Genomic DNA, 22,388 nt, shown 5'->3' on the forward strand with positions numbered 1-22,388 from the left:
CCCCTGCAGCTCCCTGCTCCGTGCCGGCACCCGAATCTTTAGCCCCGAGCACAGCGATACTTGGATAAAGCCAATTACTCGAGCGAGTAGTGCTTATCCGAGTACGCTCGCTCATCTCTAGTCCTGATGTAAATGGCTACTTAGCCTAGTTAGTTCCAGATGTGTTCTTTTTTTCATGGAATTGCGCAGCGCATTATGCAAATGTGCACGCATTGCACATGTATTTGCACAGCTCCCATAGACTTCTATAGGGACCCTTGGAGTGTAAATGCACACAAAAATAGAGCAGGTCCACGCAAAGAAAGGAAATGTGAATGAATCCATTGAAATCAATGGGTTCTATTCTCTGTGTGTTGCGGGCGCAAATACGCCTGTGTGAAGCCGCCCTAAAAAACTGCCAGATGTGTTCTTTTTTTGACTGAATTGCGCAGTGTATTGTTTATTCCATTGCGCACGCATTTGGCACCCCTCATAGACTTCTATTGGGATCTTTGGTGCACAAATGCGCAGAAAGATAGAGCAGGTACGATTTTTTTTTTCAAGCAAATATGCCCATCTGAAGGAGTCCTTACTCTCCACTTCCCTAAGAAGCCTACTGTGCCAACTCTGGGTCTATTGGACCTCCAGGCGCTGGTTTTTGCTCTTTATACTTTGTGCTATTTCGGTGTAGCTTTTTGTCTTTTATTGTTTTGTACGATGCTTTTATTCAATAAATATGTTATATCTCCAGCTGAAGGCATTGACTGAGGCCCAATGTCCACAAGTGGATCTGATTTGCGGAATCCGCGTGGGTCATCCACACGGAAGATCTGCAAATCAAGCTGCCCATAAGGAAGCATGGGTGTCCGCACATGAATTAAAGCATGCGGATTTGTTTTGCAGACATTTTGGTCCAGAAAACAAATCGCAGCATGCTCCATGTCAGTGAAACCACTGAATTGTGGATGGACCGCAGATTCCACGGGAAAGCAGGAGTTTAACCCTTTCCAATCCAATTTTTATCCTGGTTTTCCTAGGGGGCTTACTCTTTTTCTGCCGTTATACAACGGCGCTATATGCTGGCTGAAGCCAGTACTGCATGAGGTGACACATTAGATAGGCTCCGACAGCAGAGAGGCTGGCAATATACAGTAAGAGAATCCCAACGAACGTCTTCCAACATCGGAGCTGTACAGCCTTAAATCGTTCGTAATGTCTTTAGAGGTCAGACAGTGGATTGGAAAGGGTTAAAAAGAAAAACTCCACTGCGCATGTGTGGCGGTGCACCAGCTGGCGCTTCCACACACATTGGCAGGGAAGAAAATAGAAGACTTGGACAGTCACACTAAAGACTCGGACGGGTAAGCAGTATCCTCGGCTGCGGACAGGGTCGGATTCCGCTGTGGATTTCCCTTCCCCCATAGTAATCACTGACACGTTAGTAATCACTGGCTCTCATCATATGACCCTTAGTAATCACAGATCCCCTCAGTAATGACACAGAGGTCGCAAAGACATCATCGCACCGCCTAGGTCACAAAGAAGGGACTGAGTGGCGGAGCAGGAAATCTTGAAAATGTGGATACCATTCACTTAAGAAAAAGCGGACCAAAATGGCATCTCCGCTCTCCCTGCTTCTAGAAACTGGCTGTGGTTTTAACAACCGGTTACGGAGAAATGGGTAGAACTGACTGAATGCCTCTATATTCTGACCCTCCTTGCTTACGGGCTCCTCTTCAGCTTCAGTCAGTATGGCACACATAGTCCTAACACTTAAGGAGAGCAGCTGGAAGGTGAGTGACTTATAAGACGTCTGCAGTAGAGATGAGCGAGCACCAAAATGCTCGGGTGCTCGTTACTTGAGACGAACTTTTCGCGATGCTCGAGGGTTCGTTTCGAGTAACGAACCCCATTGAAGTCAATGGGCGACCCGAGCATTTTTGTATATCGCCGATGCTCGCTAAGGTTTTCATTTGTGAAAATCTGGGGAATTCAAGAAAGTGATGGGAACGACACAGCAACGGATAGGGTAGGTGAGGGGCTACATGTTGGGCTGCATCTCAAGTTCCCAGGTCCCACTATTAAGCCACAATAGCGGCAAAAGTGCCCCCCCCCCAACAATTTTTACTTCTGAAAAGCCCTCATTAGCATGGCATACCTTAGCTAAGCACCACACTACCTCCAACAAAGCACAATCACTGCCTGCATGACACTCCACTGCCACTTCTCCTGGGTTACATGCTGCCCAACACACCGCACAATCCAGCGTCCACAGCGCACACCAAAGTGTCCCTGCGCAGCCTTCAGCTGCCCTCATGCCACACGCTGGCCTCATAGCGACACCACCATCATGTCTATTTATAAGTGCGTCTGCCATGAGGAGGAACCGCAGGCACACACTGCAGAGGGCCAGGCCCACAATGCTGTACAGAAGCAATGAGAAATCCAATCCTGTGCCACCTCCATCAGGAGCTGAACAGGTGGGCATAGCAATAGGGAACCCATGTGCCACACACTATTCATTCTGTCAAGGTGTCTGCATGCCCCAGTCAGACTGGGGTTCTTTAGAAGTGGACACATGCAGTTACAACTCCGTGTGGACCGACAGCATGGGTGGGTCCCAGGAACCCACCGGCGGTACATAAATATATCCCATTGCAGTGCCCTGGACAGCAAAGCTAACGTCAGATTACATGCAGGTGGGCTTCGGCCCACACTGCATGCCCCAACCTGACCGGGGTTTTTAATTTATAGACACAGGCGGGAACAACTCCCTATTGTGAAGTCCGTGTGGACCTACAGCATGGGTGGCTCCCTGGAACCCACCGGCGGTACATAAATAAATCCCATTGCATTGCCCATCACAGCTGAGGTAATGTCAGGTTTAATGCAGGTGGGCTTCGGCCCACACTGCATGCCTCAGTCAGACTGGGGTTCTTTATAAGTAGACACATGCAGTTACAACTCCGTGTGGACCGACAGCATGGGTGGGTCCCAGGAAGCCACCGGCGGTACACAAATATATCCCATTGCATTGCCCATCACAGCTGAGGTAACGTCCGATTAAATGCAGGTGGTCTTCGGCCCACACTGCATGCCCCAGTCAGACCGGGGTTTTTAATACATAGACACTGGCAGGTACAAATCCCTAATGTGAAGTCCCTGTGGACCCAGTGGACCCCTGTGGTCTCCGTGTACGTGTGTGCAGCGTGTACAACGTACAAAAATCAGACGCAACCAGCTACGCTTTACTGCAGCCTAGCGCCATTGTCTTTCCTGACTGGCAAATACCTGCTCTGCTAGAGTTAATAACTCTGCTACACTATAGTTGTGTGACACTTTTTGAGGGCCACACCACAGATATTAAACTTCTTGTTCATTGAATATACGCAGTGGGTGCTTCCCTTTGCTAAAAAGGAAAAGAAATTATATTTGGCCAGCCTGTGTCAGTCCTAAGGTCTCCGTGTACGTGTGTGCTGCGTGGACAACGTACAAAAATCAGACGCAACCAGCTACGGTTGAGTGCAGCCTTGCGCCAATTTCTTTCCTGCCTGGGAAATCAAATCACTGGTAATACAGCATGCTGAGGGGTAGGGGTAGGCCTAGAGGATGTGGACGCGGCCGAGGACGCGGAGGGCCAAGTGAGGGTGTGGGCACAGGCCGAGCCAGTGCGGTGGCCAGGGGTAGAAGCAGGGCCAGACCGAATAATCCACCAACTGTTTCCCAAAGCGCCCCCTCGCGCCATGCCACCCTGCACAGGTCAAGGTGCTCTACGGTGTGGCAGTTTTTCACAGAGACGCCTGACGACCGACGAACAGTGGTGTGCAACCTTTGTCGCGCCAAGATCAGCTGGGGAGGCACCACCAACAGCATGCGCAGGCATATGATGGCCAAGCACCCCACAAGGTGGGACGATGCCCGTTCAACGCCTCCGGTTTGCACCACTGCCTCTCCCCCTGTGCCCCAACCTGCCACTGAGATCCAACCCCCCTCTGAGGACACAGGCACTACCGTCTCCTGGCCTGCACCCACACCATCACCTCCGCTGTCCTCGGCCCCATCCAGCAATGGCTCTCAGCGCAGCGTCCAGACGTCGCTAGTGCCACAGTTTGAGCGCAAGCGCAAGTACGACGCCACGCACCCGCACGCTCAAGCGTTAAACGTGCACATTGCAAAATTGATCAGCCTAGAGATGCTGCCGTATAGGCTTGTGGAAACGGAGGCTTTCAAAAGCATGATGGCGGCGGCTGCCCCGCGCTACTCGGTTCCCAGTCGCCACTACTTTTCCCGATGTGCCGTCCCAGGCCTGCACGACCACGTCTCCCGCAACATTGTACGCGCCCTCACCAACGCGGTTACTGCCAACGTCCACTTAACAACGGACACGTGGACAAGCACAGGCGGGCAGGGCCACTATATCTCCCTGACGGCACATTGGGTGAATTTAGTGGAGGCTGGGACAGAGTCAGAGCCTGGGACCGCTCACGTCCTACCCACCCCCAGAATTGCGGGCCACAGCTCGGTGGTGGTATCTGCGGCGGTGTATGCTTCCTCCACTAAAGCACCTTCCTCCTCCTCCTCCTCCAACGCAACCTCTGTCTCGCAATCAAGATGTGTCAGCAGTACGTCGCCAGCAGTCGGTGTCATGCGGCGTGGCAGCACAGCGGTGGGCAAGCGTCAGCAGGCCGTGCTGAAACTACTCAGCTTAGGAGAGAAGAGGCACATGGCCCACGAACTGCTGCAGGGTCTGACAGAGCAGACCGACCACTGGCTTGCGCCGCTGAGCCTCCAACCGGGCATGGTCGTGTGTGACAACGGCCGTAAGCTGGTGGCGGCTCTGCAGCTCGGCAGCCTCACGCACGTGCCATGCCTGGCCCATGTCTTTAATTTGGTGGTTCAGCGCTTTCTGAAAAGCTACCCCCACTTGTCAGACCTGCTCGGAAAGGTGCGCCAGCTCTGCGCACATTTCCGCAAATCCCACAAGCACGCTGCCACCCTGCGGACCCTGCAACATCGGTTTAATCTGCCAGTGCACCGACTGCTGTGCGACGTGCCCACAAGGTGGAACTCTACGCTCCACATGTTGGCCAGACTCTATGAGCAGCGTAGAGCTATAGTGGAATACCAACTTCAACTTGCGCGGCGCAGTGGGAGTCAGCCTCCTCAATTATTTACAGAAGAGTGGCCCTGGTTGGCAGCCATCTGTCAGGTCCTTGGAACATTTGAGGAGTCTACCCAGGTGGTGAGCGGCGATGCTGCAATCATTAGCGTCACCATTCCTCTGCTATGCATCTTGAGAAGTTCCCTGCAAAGCATAAAGGTAGACGCTTTGCGCTCGGAAACAGAGCCGGGGGAAGACAGTATGTCGCTGGATAGTCAGAGCACCCGCCTGTCTATATCTCAGCGCGTTGAGGAGGAGGAGGAGGAGCATGAGGAGGATGAGGAGGAGGGGGAAGAGACAGCTTGGCCCACTGCTGAGGGTACAGATGCTGCTGGGCTGTCATCCTTTCAGCGTGTATGGCCTGAGGAGGAGGAAGAGGAGGAGGAGGAGGATCCTGAAAGTGATCTTCCTAGTGAGGACAGCCATGTGTTGCATACAGGTACTCTGGCACACATGGCGGACTTCATGTTAGGATGCCTTTCTCGTGACCCTCGCGTTACACGCATTCTGGCCACTACAGAATACTGGGTGTACACATTGCTCGACCCACGGTATGAGGAGAACTTTTCCACTCTGATTCCCGAAGAGGAAAGGGGTTCGAGAATGATGCTATACCACAGGGCGCTGGTGGACAAACTGATGTTAAACTTCCCATCCGACAGCGCTAGTGGCCGAAGGCGCAGTTCCGAGGGCCAGGTAGCAGGGGAGGTGCGGCGATCGAGCAGCATGTACAGCGCAGGCAGGGGAACATTCTCCAAGGCCTTTGCCAGCATTATGGCTCCCCAGCAAGACTGTGTCACCGCTCCCCAGTCAAGGCTGAGTCGGCGGGAGCACTGTAAAAGGATGGTGAGGGAGTACGTAGCCGATCGCACGATCGTCCTCCGTGACGCCTCTGCCCCCTACAACTACTGGGTGTCGAAGCTGGACACGTGGCCTGAACTCGCGCTGTATGCCCTGGAGGTGCTTGCTTGTCCTGCGGCTAGCGTCTTGTCAGAGAGTGTGTTTAGTGTGGCTGGGGGAATCATCACGGATAAGCGTACCCGCCTGTCAACCGACAGTGCCGACAGGCTTACACTCATCAAGATGAACAAAGCCTGGATTTCCCCAGACTTCTCTTCTCCACCAGCGAACAGCAGCGATACGTAAGCAATACGTAGGCTGCACCCGCGGATGGAAGCTACGTTCTCTCTCACCATCCAAAACGGGGACATTTCTGCTTCATCAATCTGTGTCTAATATTCCTCCTCCTCCTCCTCCTGCTCCTCCTCCTGAAACCTGACGTAATCACGCCGAACGGGCAATTTTTCTTAGGGCCACAAGGCTCACTCATATAATTTTTCTAAACAATTTTAATATGTTTCAATGCTCTTAAAAGCGTTGGAACTGTAACTTGAACCAATTTTTCGTTAAACTGGGCTGCCTCCAGGCCTAGTTACCACTTAAGCCACATTAACCAAAGCGATTAATGGGTTTCACCTGCCCTCTTGGTTGGCCATGGCCAATTTTTTGGATGTACATTAGTACTGTTGATACAGCAATTTTTGTGGGCCCTCGCCTACAGTGTAATCAAATGAATTTTTAGCCCACCTGCATTACAGCTGACGTTACATCCGCTGTGTTGGGCAATGCAATGGGATATTTTTATGTACCGCCGGTGGGTTCCAGGGAGCCACCCATGCTGTAGGTGCACACAGAGTTTAACCTACATCTGTCCACTTGTAAAGAACCCCAGTCTGACTGGGGCATGCAGTGTGGGCCGAAGCCCACCTGTATTAAGCACGACATTACTACCTCAGCTGTGTTGGGCAATGCAATGGGATATTTCTATGTACCGCCGGTGGCTTCCTGGCACCCACCCATGCTGTGGGTCCACACAGGGAATTATAAATGCATCTGTTTCCACTTGTAAAGAACCCCAGTCTGACTGGGGCATGCAGTGTGGGCCGAAGCCCACCTGCATTAAGCACGACATTACTACCTCAGCTGTGTTGGGCAATGCAATGGGATATTTCTATGTACCGCCGGTGGCTTCCTGGCACCCACCCATGCTGTGGGTCCACAGGGAATTATAAATACATCTTTTCCACTTGTAAAGAACCCCAGTCAGACTGGGGCATGCAGTGTGGGCCGAAGCCCACCTGCATTAAACATGACATTACTACCTCAGCTGTGATGGGCAATGCAATGGGATATTTTTATGTACCGCCGGTGGGTTCCAGGGAGCCACCCATGCTGTCGGTCCACAGGGACTTCACAATAGGGAGTTGTACCTGCCTGTGTCTATGAATTAAAAACCGCGGTCTGACTGGGGCATGCAGACACCTTGACAGAATGAATAGTGTGTGGCACATAGGTTCCCCATTGCTATGCCCACGTGTGCAGCTCCTGATGGCGGTGGCACAGGATTCTATTTCTCATTGCTTCTGTACAGCATTGTGGGCTATCGCCCCGCCCCTTTTAAAGAGGGTCGCTGCCTAGCCGTGCCAACCCTCTGCAGTGTGTGCCTGCGGTTCCTCCTCATGGCAGACGCACTTCTAAATAGACATGAGTGTGGCGTGGCATGAGGGCAGCTGAAGGCTGCGCAGGGACACTTTGGTGTGCGCTGTGGGGGGGAGGGGGGGCGGTTGGGCAGCATGTAAGCCAGGAGAAGTGGCAGCGGAGTGTCATGCAGGCAGTGATTGTGCTTTGTTGGAGGTAGTGTGGTGCTTAGCTAAGGTATGCCATGCTAATGAGGGCTTTTCAGAAGTAAAAGTTTTTGGGAGGGGGGGGGGCCCCACTCTTGCCGCTATTGTGGCTTAATAGTGGGACCTGTGAACTTGAGATGCAGCCCAACACGTAGCCCCTCGCCTGCCCTATCCGTTGCTGTGTCGTTCCCATCACTTTCTTGAATTGCCCAGATTTTCACACATGAAAACCTTAGCGAGCATCGGTGATATAAATGCTCGGGTCGCCCATTGACTTCAATGGGGTTCGTTATTCGAAACGAACCCTCGAGCATCGCGAAAAGTTCGTTCCGAGTAACGAGCACCCGAGCATTTTGGTGCTCGCTCATCTCTATTCTTAACCTAAACCTTTCAATGAATGCATTGTATTAGCATTTTCACTGGGAATGGGGGGCTGAGGAAGCCCACTGATGCCTCAATTACTATTTAATGCATGAAGGGAAACTGCTAAGGTTCTGCATGGAGGAACAAGGGCCTACAGGATCCCTTCCACCTTATTACATGCTGCATATAACACAGCTAAATGTGCTAACACCAATGACTAAAATCTTGGCCTGTCCACATAACCTGTACTCGGCCAACAGTATGAAGCCTTCAGCAGCTTGTTTATTCTTCTTTATGAGAAAGGGTACGAACTTCATATATCAAACGAAGAGTCCGTTTACACCAAAGTATCATTGGAACGAGTGAACAATGTCAGCTAGATGGTCGCTCTTGCGGCCTGTTTATACAGCAGATACATCGTTGCTCCTTCAGACCAGAAAACGTTCGCTCGCATTTGCTGTATAAGTGACTGAGAGCGACTCAACGATATTTAAAGGGAATGATTAGTCAGCGAGCCAACAAGGATTAGTATGCCTCCATAAAGGGAACGATCGTTGGCTGCATTTACACTGGAGATTATTCCTCATTTTAACACATTTTTGACTGGTAATTGCACTGCATAAAAGGGCCTTAAAGGAGTTCTGTCCGCAAAATAAAAAATTTATACTCACCTGCATCCTGCCCTGCATTCCCGTAGAGTCTAACCTGTGGAAAGAAAAGAGTTAAAAAAACAAAGTAAACGTACCTAATCCCGTTGTATTTCTTCCCTCTGTTGTTTAGCTGTTGTGTAAGGGGTCATCTCCCAGCAACTCCTGCACGCTGACGCCAACCTGGCCACGTCTAACCTCTGACGTCCTCAGAGAGTCGATGGCGAGTGCGCAAGCGCGCTGGGAAGGGGGGTGCATGCGCACTCGCCATCCACTCTCCAAGGACTTCAGAGGTTAGACGCGGCCAGACCAATCAGTGGGCGACGCGTTACCAGTGACGCATCAACCATTGACCTGGGCGGCAGTACTTGCCGTACAGCAGTGGTCGGAGCAGGGACGGAAGCTGGCACTTTGCCAGCTTCTGCCCTGCGATAGAAAGGCTGCCGGAGGGACATCAGGAGAGCAGCAGGTTCTTGGTGAATGGCCAGGTAAGGCACAGGTGAGTATAATTTTTTTTCTTTGCTGACACAAACTCTTTAAGCTTGGCTTCACATGGGCATATACATTTTTACATGTGACTTAGCACAACAAATTAAGCTATAAATGAGTCTTTTTTGGACGTGTATTGGCACATTTTACTGTACTTTTTGCACACACAGACGAACACGTCCTGATTAGAGATGAGCGAGCGTACTCGGATAAGCACTACTCACTCGAGTAATTTGCTTTATCCGAGTATCGCTGTGCTCGGGGCTAAAGATTCGGGTGCCGCTGCGGCTGACAGGTGAGTCGCAGCGGGGAGCAGGGGAGAGCGGGCGGGAGAGAGGGAGAGAAAGATCTTACCTCCGTTCCTCCCCGCTCTCCCCTGCAGCTCCCTGCTCCGTGCCGGCACCCGAATCTTTAGCCCCGAGCACAGCGATACTTGGATAAAGCCAATTACTCGAGCGAGTAGTGGTTATCCGAGTACGCTCGCTCATCTCTAGTCCTGATGTAAATGGCTACTTAGCCTAGTTAGTTCCAGATGTGTTCTTTTTTTCATGGAATTGCGCAGCGCATTATGCAAATGTGCACGCATTGCACATGTATTTGCACAGCTCCCATAGACTTCTATAGGGACCCTTGGAGTGTAAATGCACACAAAAATAGAGCAGGTCCACGCAAAGAAAGGAAATGTGAATGAATCCATTGAAATCAATGGGTTCTATTCTCTGTGTGTTGCGGGCGCAAATACGCCTGTGTGAAGCCGCCCTAAAAAACTGCCAGATGTGTTCTTTTTTTGACTGAATTGCGCAGTGTATTGTTTATTCCATTGCGCACGCATTTGGCACCCCTCATAGACTTCTATTGGGATCTTTGGTGCACAAATGCGCAGAAAGATAGAGCAGGTCCGATTTTATTTTTCAAGCAAATATGCCCATCTGAAGGAGTCCTTACTCTCCACTTCCCTAAGAAGCCTACTGTGCCAACTCTGGGTCTATTGGACCTCCAGGCGCTGGTTTTTGCTCTTTATACTTTGTGCTATTTCGGTGTAGCTTTTTGTCTTTTATTGTTTTGTATGATGCTTTTATTCAATAAATATGTTATATCTCCAGCTGAAGGCATTGACTGAGGCCCAGTGTCCACAAGCGGATCTGATTTGCGGAATCCGCGTGGGTCATCCACACGGAAGATCTGCAAATCAAGCTGCCCATAAGGAAGCATGGGGGTCCGCACATGAATTAAAGCATGCGGATTTGTTTTGCAGACATTTTGGTCCAGAAAACAAATCGCAGCATGCTCCATGTCAGTGAATCCACTGAATTGTGGATGGACCGCAGATTCCACGGGAAAGCAGGAGTTTAACCCTTTCCAATCCAATTTTTATCCTGGTTTTCCTAGGGGGCTTACTCTTTTTCTGCTGTTATACAACGGCGCTATATGCTGGCTGAAGCCAGTACTGCATTAGGTGACACATTAGATAGGCTCCGACAGCAGAGAGGTTGGCAATATACAGTAAGAGAATCCCAACGAACGTCTTCCAACATCGGAGCTGTACAGCCTTAAATCGTTCGTAATGTCTTTAGAGGTCAGACAGTGGATTGGAAAGGGTTAAAAAGAAAAACTCCACTGCGCATGTGTGGCGGTGCACCAGCTGGCGCTTCCACACACATTGGCAGGGAAGAAAATAGAAGACTTGGACAGTCACACTAAAGACTCGGACGGGTAAGCAGTATCCTCGGCTGCGGGCAGGGTCGGATTCCGCTGTGGATTTCCCTTCCCCCATAGTAATCACTGACACGTTAGTAATCACTGGCCCTCATCATATGACCCTTAGTAATCACAGATCCCCTCAGTAATGACACAGAGGTCGCAAAGACATCATCGCACCGCCTAGGTCACAAAGAAGGGACTGAGTGGCGGAGCAGGAAATCTTGGAAATGTGGATACCATTCACTTAAGAAAAAGCGGACCAAAATGGCATCTCCGCTCTCCCTGCTTCTAGAAACTGGCTGTGGTTTTAACAACCGGTTACGGAGAAATGAGTAGAACTGACTGAATGCCTCTATATTCTGACCCTCCTTGCTTACGGGCTCCTCTTCAGCTTCAGGGTGCATTCACACGAACGTATATCGGCTCGGTTTTCACGCCGAGCCGATATACGTTGTCCTCGGGTGCAGAGGGGGGAGGATGGAAGAGCCAGGGCCACGAACTGAGGCTCCCGCCCCCTCTCTGCCTCCTCTCCGCCCCTCTGCACTATTTGCAATGGGGAGAGGCGGGACGGGGGCGGGGCCAATTCCTGGACTTTAGCCCCGCCCCCGTCCCGCCTCCTCTCATTGCAAATAGTGCAGAGGGGCGGAGAGGAGGCAGAGAGGGGGCGGGAGCCTCAGTTCCTGGCCCTGGCTCTTCCATCCTCCCCCCTCTGCACCCGAGGACAACGTATATCGGCTCGGTGTGAAAACCGAGCCGATATACGTTCGTGTGAACGCACCCTCAGTCAGTATGGCACACATAGTCCTAACACTTAAGGAGAGCAGCTGGAAGGTGAGTGACTTATAAGACGTCTGCAGTAGAGATGAGCGAGCACCAAAATGCTCAGGTGCTCGTTACTTGAGACGAACTTTTCGCGATGCTCGAGGGTTCGTTTCGAGTAACGAACCCCATTGAAGTCAATGGGCGACCCGAGCATTTTTGTATATCGCCGATGCTCGCTAAGGTTTCCTTGTGTGAAAATCTGGGCAATTCAAGAAAGTGATGGGAACGACACAGCAACGGATAGGGCAGGCGAGGGGCTACATGTTGGTCTGCATCTCAAGTTCCCAGGTCCCACTATTAAGCCACAATAGCGGCAAAAGTGCCCCCCCCCCCAACAATTTTTACTTCTGAAAAACCCTCATTAGCAAGGCATACCTTAGCTAAGCACCACACTACCTCCAACAAAGCACAATCACTGCCTGCATGACACTCCGCTGCCACTTCTCCTGGGTTACATGCTGCCCAACCCCCCCCCCCCCCCCTGCACGACCCAGTGTCCACAGCGCATACCAAAGTGTCCCTGCGCAGCCTTCAGCTGCCCTCATGCCACACGCTGGCCTCATAGCCACACCACCCTCATGTCTATTTATAAGTGCGTCTGCCATGAGGAGGAACCGCAGGCACACACTGCAGAGGGTTGGCACGGCTAGGCAGCGACCCTCTTTAAAAGGGGTGGGGCGATAGCCCACAATACTGTACAGAAGCAATGAGAAATCCAATCCTGTGCCACCTCCATCAGGAGCTGAACAGGTGGGCATAGCAATGGGGAACCCATGTGCCACACACTATTCATTCTGTCAAGGTGTCTGCATGCCCCAGTCAGACTGGGGTTCTTTAGAAGTGGACACATGCAGTTACAACTCCGTGTGGACCGACAGCATGGGTGGGTCCCAGGAAGCCACCGGCGGTACATAAATATATCCCATTGCAGTGCCCTGGACAGCAAAGCTAACGTCAGATTACATGCAGGTGGGCTTCGGCCCACACTGCATGCCCCAACCTGACCAGGGTTTTTAATTTATAGACACAGGCGGGAACAACTCCCTATTGTGAAGTCCGTGTGGACCCACAGCATGGGTGGGTGCCAGGAAGCCACCGGCGGTACATAAATATATCCCATTGCATTGCCCAGCACAGCTGAGGTAACGTCCGATTAAATGCAGGTGGTCTTCGGCCCATACTGCATGCCCCAGTCTGACCAGGGTTTTTAATACATAGACACTGGCAGGTACAAATCCCTAATGTGAAGTCCCTGTGGACCCACAACATGGGTGGCTCCCTGGAACCCATCGGCGGTACATAAATGTATCCCATTGCAGTGCCCTGCTCAGCAGAGCTAACGTCACATACAATACAGGTGTGCTTTGGCCCACAGTGCATGCTCCAGTCAGACAGGTAATATGTACCTTAACAGTAACCGCGTTGGTGGGAATGTGGTGGCGACTGCAAACCTAGTAGCGCGGTTTTATTTAGTTGGTTTTTGGAATGTGGCCAGGATTTAGTGGGCCGTGGCGGGGGGGTGGTGGGGGGGCTCTCTTGCTGTGTCGGTAAAGGTGAAATTCTTGGACTGCCACCAGACGGACCAATGCAAAGGTATTTGCCAAGAATGTTTTCATTGTTGGAGTAGGAGGGGGATGTTTTTGAGGCACTACGTGTCCTCTCCACGTGTCCGTGGTTATATGCACCTTAACAGTAACCGCGTTGGTGGGAAATGGCCTCGCCACCATCATGTCTTTGGGAAGCCTCCGTTTCCACACCCCAGTGACATAGCATTAGCAGCGGTATAGGTAGAGCCCAGAATTAGTAACATTTCAGCGGTAGCATTAGGGACAGGCCCCAGTAACATATCACTAGCAGCATTATAGGGGGAACACAGTATTAGTTCCATTTCAGTAGTAGTAGCAGTCCAGACAGGCCCCAGTAACATATCACTAGCAGCAGTATAGGGGGAGCACAGTCTTAGTTCCATTTCAGTAATAGTAGAAGTCAAGACAGGCCCCAGTAACAATTCCGAAGCAGCAGTATAGGGGGAGCACAGTATTAGTTCCATTTCAGTAGTAGTAGCAGTCAAGACAGGCCACAGTAACATTCCCGTCGCAGCAGTTTAGGGAGATAACAGTCTCTTTCACATTTCAGTAGTTGCAGTATAGACAAGGCCCCAGTTACATTTATGTAGCAAAAGTGTAGGCCAACCCCACACACCTTGCTGTACCATGAGTGCAGGTGAAGCCCATAAAAATTAGTAGGATTAAACTGTAGGCGAGGGCCCAAAAAAATTGGTGTACCAACAGTACTAATGTACCTCAGAAAAATTGCCCATGCCCAACCAAGAGGGCAGGTGAAACCCATTAATCGCTTTGGTTAATGTGGCTTAATTGGTAACTAGGCCTGGAGGCAGCCCAGTTAAAATAAAAATTGGTTCAGGTGCAAGTTTCAACGCTTTAATGAGAATTGAAACGTATAAACATTGTTTACAAAAGTAATATGACTGAGCCTTGTGGGCCTAAGAAAAATTGCACGTTCGGCGTGATTACGTCAGGTTTCAGGAGGAGGAGCAGGAGGAGGAGGATGAATATAATACATAGATTGATGAAGCTAAAAGGTTCCCGTTTTTGATGGTGATAGAGAACGATGCTTCCATCCGCGGGTGCAGCCTACGTATTGTTTAGGTACCGCTGCTGTCCGCTGGTGGAGAAGAGAAGTCTGGGGAAATCCAGGCTTTGTTCATCTTTATGAGTGTAAGCCTGTCGGCACTATCGGTTGACAGGCGGGTACGTTTTTCCGTGATGATTCCCCCAGCCGCACTAAACACCCTCTCTGACAAGACGCTAGCCGCAGGACAAGCAAGCACCTCCAGGGCATACAGCGCGAGTTCAGGCCACGTGTCCAGCTTCGACACCCAGTAGTTGTAGGGGGCAGAGGCGTCACGGAGGACGGTCGTGTGATCGGCTACGTACTCCCTCACCATCCTTTTACAGTGCTCCCGCCGAATCAGCCTTGACTGGGTAGCGGTGACACAGTCTTGCTGGGGGGGCCATAAAGCTGTCAAAGGCCTTGGAGAGTGTTCCCCTGCCTGTGCTGTACATGCTGCCTGATCTCTGCGCCTCCCCTGCTACCTGGCCCTCGGAACTGCGCCTTCTGCCACTAGCGCTGTCGGATGGGAATTTTACCATCAGTTTGTCCGCCAGGGTCCTGTGGTATAGCATCACTCTCGAACCCCTTTCCTCTTCGGGTATGAGAGTTTAAAGGTTCTCCTTATACCGAGGGTTGAGCAGTGTGTACACCCAATAATCCGTAGTGGCCAGAATGCGTGTAACGCGAGGGTCACGAGAAAGGCATCCTAACATGAAGTGCCAGGGTACCTGTACGCAACACATGGCTGTCCTCACTAGGAAGATCACTTTCAGGATCCTCCTCCTCAGGCCATACACGCTAAAAGGATGACAGGCAAGCAGCATGGGTACCCTCAGCAGTGGGCAAAGCTGTCTCTTCCTCCTCCTCCTCATGCTCCTCCCCCTCCTCCTCCTCCTCAACATGCTGAGATATAGACATGAGGGTGCTCTGACTATCCAGCGACATACTGTCTTCCCCCGCCTCCGTTTCCGAGCGCAAAGCGTCTGCCTTTATGCTTTGTGGGGAACTTCTCAAGAGGCATAGCAGAGGAATGGTGACGCTAATGATTGCAGCATCGCCGCTCACCATCTGGGTAGACTCCTCAAAGTTTCCAAGGACCTGGCAGATGTCTGCCAACCAGGCCCACTCTTCTGTAAAGAATTGAGGAGGCTGATTCCCACTGCGCCGCCCATGTTGGAGTTGGTATTCCAGTATAGCTTTACGCTGCTCATAGAGCCTGGCCAACATGTGGAGCGTAGAGTTCCACCGTGTGGGCACGTCGCACAGCAGTCGGTGCACTGGCAGATTAAACCGATGTTGCAGGGTCCGCAGGGTGGCAGCGTCCGTGTTGGACTTGCGGAAATGTGCACTGAGCCGGCGCACCTTTCCGAGCAGGTCTGACAAGCGTGGGTAGCTTTTCAGAAACCGCTATACCACCAAATTAAAGACGTGGGCCAGGCATGGCACGTGCGTGAGGCTGCCGAGCTGCAGAGCCGCCACCAGGTTATGGCCGTTGTCACACACGACCATGCCCGGTTGGAGGCTCAGCAGCGAAAGCCAGCGGTCGGTCTGCTCTGTCAGACCCTGCAGCAGTTCGTGGGCCGTGTGCCTCTTCTCTCCTAAGCTGAGTAGTTTCAGCACGGCCTGCTGGCGCTTGCCCACGGCTGTGCTGCCACCCCGCGCGACACCGACTGGTGGCGACATGCTGCTGCTGACACATCTTGATTGCGAGACAGAGGTTGCGTAGGAGGAGGAGGAGGGTGGTTTAGTGGAGGAAGCATACACCGCCGCAGATACCACCACCGAGCTGGGGCCCGCAATTCTGGGGGTGGGTAGGACGTGAGCGGTCCCAGGCTCTGACTCGGTCCCAGCCTCCACTAAATTCACCCAATGTGCCGTCAGGGAGATATGGTGGCCCTGCCCGCCTGTGCTTGTCCACGTGTCCGTTGTTAAGTGGACCTTGGCAGTAACCGCGTTGATGAGGGCGCGTACAATGTTGCGGGAGACGTGGTCGTGCAGGGCTGGGATGGCACATCGGGAAAAGTAGTGGCGACTGGGTACCGAGTAGCGCGGGGCCGCCGCCGCCATCATGTTTTTGAAATCCTCCATTTCCACAAGCCTATACGGCAGCATCTCCAGGCTGATCAATTTGGCTATGTGCACGTTTAACGCTTGAGTGTGCGGGTGCGTGGCGGCGTACTTGCGCTTGCGCTCAAACAGTTGCGCTAGCGACGGCTGGATGCTGCGCTGAGAGACATTGCTGGATGGGGCCGAGGACAGCGGAGGTGAGCATGTGGGTCCAGGCCAGGAGACGGTCGTGCCTGTGTCCTGAGAGGGGGGTTGGATCTCAGTGGCAGGTTGGGGCACAGGGGGAGAGTCAGTGGTGCAAACCGGAGGTGGTGAACGGCCTTCGTCCCACCTTGTGGGGTGCTTGGCCATCATATGCCTGCGCATGCTGGTGGTGGTGAGGCTGGTGGTGGTGGCTCCCTGGCTGATCTTGGCGCGACAAACTTTGCACACCACAGTTCGTCAGTCGTCTGCACTCTCAGTGAAAAACAGCCACACCTTTGAGCACCTCGGCCTCTGCAGGGTGGCATGGCGCGAGGGGGCGCTTTGGGAAACAGTTGGTGGATTATTTAGTCTGGCCCTGCCTCTACCCCTGGCCACCGCACTGCATCTTCCAACCTGCCCTGCTGCTGCACTTGCCTCCCCCTCAGAAGACCTGTCCTCAGTAGGCTTAGCAAACCAGGTGGGGTCAGTCACCTCATCGTCCTGCTGCTCTTCCTCCGAATCCTCTGTGCGCTCCTCCCTCGGACTTACTGCCCTTACTACTACCTCACTGATAGACAACTGTGTCTCATCATCATCGTCCTCCTCACCCACTGAAAGCTCTTGAGACAGTTGCCGGAAGTCCCCAGCCTCATCCCCCGGACCCCGGGAACTTTCCAAAGGTTGGGCATCGGTCACAATAAACTCCTCTGGTGGGAGAGGAACCATTGCTGCCAAATCTGGGCAGGGGCCCGAGAACAGTTCCTGGGAGTCTGCCTACTCCTCAGAATGTGTCATTTTCATGGAGTGAGCAGGCTGGGAGGAAGGAGGAGCAGCAGCCAGAGGATTCAGAGTTGCAGCAGTGGACCACGCAGAACTCTGGGTGGACGATAGATTGCTGGATGCACTTTCTACCATCCACGACAGGACCTGCTCACACTGCTCATTTTCTAATAAAGGTCTACCGCGTGGACCCATTTATTGTGAGATGAATGTGGGGACGCCAGAAATGTGCCTCTCTCCTAATCCCGCAGCAGTCGGCTGCAATACACCTGGATCAGGAGCTCGGCCTGTGCCCACACCCTGACTTGGGCCTCCGCGTCCTCGCCCGCGTCCACGTCCTCTAGGCTTACCCCTACCCCTCAGCATGGTGTATTACAAGTAGAGCAGAAACAGAACGCTGTAATTAAATGTGCCGCTTATTGGCCTGTGGTTGGAGGCTGACTTCGCTTACAGAACGCACAGCAGAGCCAGGAAACAATTTTGTGCACGCCTGTAGTGAGACGTAGGTGCGTATGACTGAGCTAGTGGAATTCACAGCGCAGAAGCAGTGAAGTGGCCAAAGGGCAGTGGTAGGCCTTAAGTATTTTGCTTCAATTTGTTTAAATGGTGAGCTGAAACACCAGACAGATACTGTATGCAGCGTATATTATGTATACTGTTTCCCTCTGGCGCTATGATGGCGGTGATGTAACGGGCACAGCAGAGCCAGGAAACAATTTTGCGCAAGCCTGCTGTAACGCTTAGCTGCGTATTAATTAGGACTACTACCCCCAGCAGACACGCAGTACACTGAAGACGGTCACAGGCAGCCCAAATACAGTATTTTTCCCCAGTATATCTCTTTCACCTTTCCCACTGTCCCTGCCTCACCACTACTGCGCCTATACTCTGTACAATGACTGCAGACTGAGGACGCAATGGTCTGCACGCCCGATATCCAAAAAAAAAAATTGTGCAACACTGCTAAAAGCAGCCTCAACAGTACTGCACACGGTCAGATGTGGCCCTAAGAAGGACCGTTGGGGTTCTTGAAGACTAAAATAACACCTAACACTGTCCCTATAGCAGCAGCAGCATCAGCAGCACTTTCCCTGATTTATGTCAGAATGCATGTGTGGCGAGCCGCGGGAGGGGCAGATTTTAATACTCGGGTGACACCTGATCTCCCCAGCCACTCACTGCAGGGGGGTGGTATAGGGCTGGAACGTCACAAGAGGAAGTTGTAATGCCTTCCCTGTCTTTCAATTGGCCAGAAAAGCACGCTAATGTCTCAGAGATGAAAGTGAAAGTAACTCGAACATCGCGTGGTGCTCGCCTCTAGTAACGAGCATCTCGAACACCCTAATACTCGAACGAGCATCAAGCTCGGACGAGTACGCTCGCCCATCTCTAGTCTGCAGGGTCACGTGTGTGGTGGCTTCCGGGGCTGAGGAGTAAACTGGAAGGTAACAACTATCGGTCATTATCAGTTAGTTACATCCAGAAGATAGTAGTTGATCAGAAGAATCAGTGCAGTGCCAACTAAACTCTGCCTGCATGGCACGGAAGCCAATTATATAGAACTATAGCCCCCAAAGGTAAGGGGGCCCACTCTGCTGCAAGCATTTATTTTACATCTTGTTACACCCCTTAGAACCCTACCATGTAGTTAGCTACACGCTGGTCCCAAGCCCGGATGAATGGGGAGGGGTGGAGAGAGAATGGCAAACTACTCCACTATTTCTGCCAAAATACTTTATGGATCCCAGGCGGACAAGGATAGGAATGCATGGAGAACGATGATCCATAAAGTGACCGAAAGCTGCCTCCACTGAACGGATAATCACTGCCACCAAACCCTTTTGAATCTCAATTACACCCATGTATACTTTATATAACCACTAGAGGGAGCACTAACCCCAGAAATGATTGGTCTGAGCTATAACAGTAGTAGGAATGCATAATAAAATACCCTGCAAATCAGTTAGGACCTTGAATCGCCTTCTTCCCCCCTATACAGCGACATTATAGCTCTCACAGGCCCAATCACCTAGCTTTCCAAGAAGCCTGATTAGCAAATCTGTCTGGTTATACAACAACATGGGACAATGGATGTCACAATGTATAACGCAGATATATGTGTCATTCAGAAGCATGGCACAGTTGGGTGACAGTACCTATATTCTTGATGAATATGCAATAAACAACATGATTCTATATTTTCAGTAGGTGCTGCATTGGGATATATTCAATAGTAACCCCATCAGATAAACTGGTAATGCACGTGACCCAAGTGTAGTGTGTCTGGAGGGGGCACCAACAAGCCAAGTTCAGGGTCTTTAGATCCAGGACTAGAGTAAAGAACTGAAGTTTTGTCCCAGGTAAAAGAACGCCTAACTTAGAGTATAGCACCCTCCCAATGAATAGGTGAAAACTACTGTAGGCATTGTGCTTTTTGGGGGACATGGGCATCCCAACCAAGTACACATGCAGTCATTAAAGGGGTTGTCCAAATTGTGGGGAGCTGTGGGTTTTAACTAAAAGTGTTTTCACATGGAGTAAAATAACTAACAGGCATATACTCACCTCTCCCCGCTCGCCCCACGCTGGCGCACGATCATGCATGCTTGTGTTTGTTTGCAGAAGACACTTCTGCCCAGGCACTGAAGCCAATAATAGAGCTCAGAGATCTTAATTGCGGACGGGCCACAGATCGACTTCAATGGAAGCTGTCCGCGTGGAATCCGCACGCATGCTTCAATTTTTCCTCTGCGGGCAGAAACCAAAATAGATTTCCGCTCATGTGCATGAAGAATCACTTTTCCATTGCATGCTATGGGCGGTATTTGCTCAGGGATTCCGAAGGTGGGCGTCATCTCCGGATTCCGCAATGCAAACCCGCCGGTGTGCAGCTGGTCTGACTGAGAGGCTTTATCTTCTCGCCAAGTGTTGTGAGCGTAGTACTTGTCTGATGCAGCCTGCAGCATAACTGAGAGACTCAATGTTTTCGAAGGGCGTTACTGGTTGCAGCAGAGCTCAGACTTGTACTTGGGTTCGTAACAGAGTTGCCAAAGAATGAAACGTTTAGGCATTAAAATGTTCTTGCTCTCAGTAAGAAAAACGAAGTCTTGTAGATATGACATCTTTAAATGGCCAACAAATAAAGTGATGGTGTTAACAGTGCGAGCTTCTAGGGATACTTTATTAGGTTATTAAGCACTGTGCCGCTGATTTTTGCAAAGTGACTGCAACTTTGAAGCTACTACCCAGTAAAGTTATTTTGTTTATCACTCAGACCCCCGGTGTGCTTCCTATCTGTTTCTGCACGCTCACCCACAAAGAACCCTAAGGCAAAAGCCCAGATGTGTGGTAGGAATGGCCCAGAGAAAAGACAAAGGCCATACGGGTTTGAAGTGTACAAGTTATTACTGACGACCAGATGCTGCTCCACAAAATGGGCGTGGGTGAATGGAAAGACACTAGACAAAAAGTGGTGGTTCAGCGCAGCTCTCCAGCGACAACCAAATTACTAGAACAATTGGGTTCAACTTCTCCTTCATTGGTGATTCAGACAACTAGCATTAAAATACGCTTTTCAGTGTGAGAACCCTACAACAGCTGGATTACATACAGTCAGGGACCTGATGAACATGAGGTCCCAACTGCTGGGAAAGAATATTGGGATGTCGGTGGAGGGTGCAACAACCGGCAATGGAGAAGTTATCACCTCTTTACGATCAACATTATCTCATATAGGAAGCCTTAAGTATTACCTATGTAATATAGAACATACACAACATAAGACGACAACATAGTGCATAGGAGAAGTTACTTGAGATATCCAAGACTTATCCTTGCACAGCTTACTCACCCCAAGACACATAATTGGTGGTCAGAGGAATGAATGAACCCAACTATTAAATTTGTTATCTCCAGCTTACCTCCTTCCTTGTCTGACCTCTCCACTCTAGTGTGAGTGTCCATAAAGGCTTACCTCAAAGCATCTGAATCCCCTTTCATGGTACGTTTTAAGATCCACCATTTCAGCCCAATTCGGGTCAGTTTTGTATAGGCCTGCAATTTTAGATCCATTTTGTGGATTAGGAGGTAGACATGAAGTAGAGCACATGCTTATATATTTGAAGGGGATGATTGTTTCCACCATTACGAGCATAGCTCTTGGACATTTGTTGAGGGGGTACATGCAGGATTAGTTAAGGGACGAGGCACACATTGTGGGAAGAACGGCCTTTACTTGGCAGCTGAATCAATAATATAGGCACTTTAACTTGGCACATTGGAATCAGCGGTACTTTCATTTGAGCTTGGCACACAGATTATATTGCTGAAGTATTGGAAACTCTGTTGTAACATTCTGAAACTGTTTAACTCAACAATACAGACTTAAAGGGGTTGTCCCGCGAAAGCAAGTGGGTCTATACACTTCTGTATGGCCATATTAATGCACTTTGTAATATACATCGTGCATTAAATATGAGCCAAACAGAAGTTTTTCACTTACCTGTTCCATTGCTAGCGTCCTCGTCTCCATGGCTCCGTCTAATTTCAGCGTCTAATCTCCCGATTAGACGCGCTTGCGCAGTCCGGTCTTCTCCCTTCTGAATGGGGCCGCTCGTGCCGGAAAGCTGCTCCTCGTAGCTCCGCCCCGTCACGTGTGCCGATTCCAGCCAATCAGGAGGCTGGAATCGGCAATGGAACGCACAGAGCCCACGGTGCACCATGGGAGAAGACCTGCGGTCCACCGTGGGTGAAGATCCCGGCGGCCATCTTCGCAAGGTAAGTAAGAAGTCACCGGAGCGCGGGGATTCGGGTAAGTACTATCCGTTTTTTTTTTTTTTTAAACCCCTGCATCGGGTTTGTCTCGCGCCGAACAGGGGA

The sequence above is a fragment of the Eleutherodactylus coqui genome, chromosome 13 (genome assembly GCF_035609145.1).
Source record: "Eleutherodactylus coqui strain aEleCoq1 chromosome 13, aEleCoq1.hap1, whole genome shotgun sequence".
Classification (NCBI taxonomy): Eukaryota; Metazoa; Chordata; class Amphibia; order Anura; family Eleutherodactylidae; genus Eleutherodactylus; species Eleutherodactylus coqui.